Source organism: Pollicipes pollicipes, unplaced genomic scaffold, assembly GCF_011947565.3.
Source record: "Pollicipes pollicipes isolate AB1234 unplaced genomic scaffold, Ppol_2.1 Scaffold_7262;HRSCAF=8765_pilon_pilon_pilon, whole genome shotgun sequence".
Taxonomy (NCBI): domain Eukaryota; kingdom Metazoa; phylum Arthropoda; class Thecostraca; order Pollicipedomorpha; family Pollicipedidae; genus Pollicipes; species Pollicipes pollicipes.
The window spans coordinates 5904139-5908356 of record NW_023597055.1 but is presented as its reverse complement, the minus strand read 5'-3'; the positions used below and the strand labels follow the sequence as shown (position 1 = coordinate 5908356).

General features: G+C 47.2%; 1 long non-coding RNA gene across 1 annotated transcript; it reads right to left on the bottom strand.

Moving 5' to 3' along the window:
- Positions 1 to 552: 552 nt before the first annotated feature.
- LOC119113707 (uncharacterized) lies at positions 553 to 3381 on the bottom strand. Its single transcript, XR_005095930.1, has 3 exons — positions 2895 to 3381; positions 1595 to 1705; positions 553 to 846 (listed from the first exon to the last, which is right to left on the bottom strand). It is a non-coding gene; the product is annotated as an uncharacterized LOC119113707 (long non-coding RNA).
- Positions 3382 to 4218: the final 837 nt, after the last annotated feature.

Sequence of the window (4218 nt, the reverse complement as noted above, 5' to 3'; positions counted from 1 at the left end):
GGAGGTCGTGCTCAGAAGGCCAAGGTCCAGACCTGGTAAGCTCAGGAAGCCCAGACACAAAAGGTCGATGTTGAAATATTCGGAGCTAAGGTGGCCTACGTTCAGGTTCGAGCCCTTTCGGCCGATACATGTCAAAGGTCTGGTGCAAGGTCAAATTAAGAGAGTTTGGATTAGAGAAATTAATGCTCAGAATGTCGCGGTTCAGGAGATCGAGGAGCTGGCGATCGCCGCAGAAAACGTCCATGTTCTGAGTTGCAGTTTTCAATGTTTTCCATTTCGACGAATTACATGTATCGAATTCCAAACCTTAAGCGGGAAAGGAGTCTGTGTCTGGACCGTCGATCTATGTGACGCTGATATGGGCATTTTGTCAACCTGAAAATGACCTGCTTTGTACCTGAGGGCGTCGAGAACACGTTTGTCAGATGACCAGGTGTCGTTCGCACTGCCCGCCACAATACCCATGCTTTACGGACCGGCGCCGATGCCTTCTGAGTTGGCAAAACAGATGCTACCAAATAGATGGCTCCGTAATTGTATTCAACGTAGCCCAACTACAAACAGCTAAATGTCCGGCTCGCATAAACGCCTGTTGAGAATTACGTGCGACCTTGCTGTTATGCCACCAGCATAGCATGGGTCTTCCTTGTGCATGCAGTCACTTCACATCTGGTGTCAGTGCAGTCGTTATCCATCCCTTGACAACAGCGGCAGCCGGCAGCAAGTGGTGCAGCTAGCCTTTCCTGCAATGTTTTCCTTTGCAGTATACGCAGCACCATCCTTTGTGACAATCGCCGTTGAGTGTGCTGCAGGTATTTGGGAAACTGCATTTTCTCCCGCAGTCACCTGAAATTAGAGAACGGTCGCTTGCAGGGATTTGTGGATGTTGAATCCTCTGCAGCACGTTGATATAGCTTCGACGAACATAACGTCAGCCAATTGGAATGTAGAAGCGTGCAATTTATGACAACCATCCCATGACTAAAAAATCGCTGCTAACATGAGCAAATGCAATGCTCGAAATGCATATTGCATCTCTAAGAAAACTGAAGAGCGCACTTCATGAGAGAAAGCCTGATGGGCGAGCGATCGACGCCATGTATGACATGAGTTGATAAGTATCTCACAGTCAACCTCCGCTTTAGCTGGGGTTTCGCGTAGCACAAATCCACAGTGGTTCAGAAATGCAACACTATTAGAAATAGTCTTCGCTGAGAGTCACGGCCTGATGTTGGCCTGCAATAGGTCAGTGACCTTGCAAAGTACGCCTAATTCTTGCATAGCAAAAGATCCAGCCTTTAAATGTTTACAGCTATGCAAAGTTCTGTGTGACCACGCCGCGCCGTTCGCAATCCATTTTGAAAAAAAAACATCCGGGGCAACTTCACACACACCCGAGCTTATGTTAGAACTAAACAGCACATCTCGTAAGGGAAGACCTTACTTGTAAGCTATCGATGTGATGCATGACAACAGTTTATGAACATGTTACTAACGACCCCTAGTTTGAGCTGACGTTTCGTAATCCATAGCGTCACACATCACCATGGCGACAACGTCTGCTCATCACCAGGCGACAACGAATGGAACGTACCGTATGTGTCGCCCGGAAGACAGCAGAGACGCTTGTGAGGCCTCCAACACCAGCGGCACACATCCCTGTTCCCTATTCCACACGCCTTGCCGAATTTGCGACACCTTCCACCTGCAATGCACCGGTTGGTTACCTCTGTTTACGGTTGAAGTCTGCCACACTTTTGACGTGCTAGAACTCAAGGAGTCATTTAGCACGATACAATGCTTGTATGCACGACGGTCTGGAGTGCTGACAGTTGAGGTACAGATCTGACATATGGCTGGCGGCCTAATGCGTTGCTGAAGGGAACCAGAAGGCTCTTTTACGGTCAAAGCTTTGGTCCCATACAATCGTGACTGCCCACAGGGAATACATGATTCTCTTGGGTTGGTTGAGGTGTGGTTGCCCACCTAATACCTCACGAACACATCCCTCGGGGATCTGCAATGGATCGTCTTACCTTTTTGCATCTTTTACTGACATTTAGATCAGACACGCCCGGTTTAATAGGAACAATAATATTAAAAATCCGGTTGATTTCGCACCACCCGGTTGGTGCAAATGCCAGGGTGCCGGTAAAATATCTTGGAGTGGTTCAGTCGACCAGGACGACTCTGCTCAATATAGCAGCTACTACTATGAGTAGCAGCTTCGGACGGGTCATTTTAGCAGGTGGATAGTTTGCCAAGATGCGTATTCAGATTACAGTTTGCGAGACAGTTTGCTCCAAAATAGACCTATCATTAGCATACCAGCTTACCTGACATAACATGGCAAACAACGAAAAGTGGACCTAGAAAAGTGAGGCAGTGAGACCTAAAGCTGACAGTTTTTTTTGTGCAGACGCGTACACCATAGCTCTCACAGAAAATATGAAAGCGGGGCAGAAGGCCCACCAGCTATTTTTGGGGACATGCTGTGCCTGCCGCTCCCACCTACCAGTGGTATCTGCGTTGGCAACCATGGAAAGTCGGTGATGAAGGTGGAAATTGGCAGTGCATTATGATGGAATAACTTTCAATGAATTATGCACTTTCATGGTTGTACCACACACCAACACTTGTACTTAGCTGCCCGAAGCACAAATATAATCATTACATAGAGTCCATCCCAAGGGTCCATCACAGCGTGACTTTGAAATCTCCTTACAGAACGTGGACCGAGAGCTCTCCGTGTGGTGCTATGACGCCCCGGCTGACACAATACTTTCAAGGTCTCATCATGGATCTTTTTTCGTCATGTCTGTCAAATACCTCCCTTGCCAAAGAGTCGCGACCAACACAACAGGACTTTGCCGAGAGAAACGCCAGAAACTCACCTTCAGTGGTCACCAACACCAGACAAAGCACGGCAATCAATGGCAGCAGACGCATTGTTGGTGAGAGACGACTCAACAGGATATGCCCATGTTTCCTTTGGTCGCTTTTTATACCGGCAAAAACGGACCATGAAGCGGAAAGAGTGTCAATCATCCCGTCCCCTCCAAAGGTCAACAAACGAGCCTTTCATGTCCGGCGACATTTCCAAGAACAAGGTGATATCATCAGCCATAACCTTTGTTTACGAACGTGCCATTACTGCTTAGTCACACAGGGAACGGCGTAGAGGACAATGCCGACATAGCCCACGCAACACATTCAGAATGTAAGTACATGGGACGTACCGACCGATTGTGATCAAGCGTTGCGTTAGTCACCTCGCTGAATTATGATGTTGAATGGTGTTAATAGTCGAGTTGCCATTTTGATGCTTCCTTGATGACACCCTGCAATGTGCACTACCGCGGACTTTTTCACGGAAATATGTTCCCTGTAGCTTGGAGATCCAAATTGGCTTAGTAACCCCTTGGGTATCTGAGCTTAGCGCAAAACTCAAGACGGTGGCCACCGCCATCTTGAATTTTGTCCAAATTCAACTTTTTTCCTTCTATCGATGGATTAGAAGGTCGTTTTGCACCATTTTTGACAGATTTTCCATGACAGGGAGTCTATTTCTGCACATAGTTTTCACAAATGGGTCAAATTCAAGGTCAAGTCGGCGGTCAAAGGTCAAAGATGTTTACGAATGACGAAAATCCCGATTGATCGATACATGTCGTGCAGTGCCCTCTTGCACTCACTGTAGGTGTGCCACTCACGGAGGCAGCATGTGTTATATACCGTAGTTATATAAACATGTGCTACATACACGACGCATGCACTGTAGAAAACGCTTTCCACCTGACCGCGCACGTGTGGAATGGTTGTCATCCTCGTACTTTTTATATGAGACCCTGCAATGGCAGCTGCCACGAAAGAGTCATGGAAATATTCTTTGTAACCAGTTAAATGTAGTTAGGAGGGCCAAATTTCCTTGTCTTGCTGCTGGCGCATCTTTGCACATTTCTCAGAATTCAGAATGCTAATCCAGTTTCGAACTTTTATGTTGCTGACCAAGACGGTCGTGTGAGACGGTTGTAGAGAGAACTTCGATGGCAACGAGCCCATTTCTGCTGTTGTTTTTTATGCATGACGCAGCATGAGGATCAAATCGAAAATCAAACGTCGAGCTTGATTTGTGTCACTAAAATCACCTCCATTGAGCGATGCCTGCGTTTCCTGTCCCTCTCGTTCTCATTGTAAGGTACCACTCGCAGCAGCTGC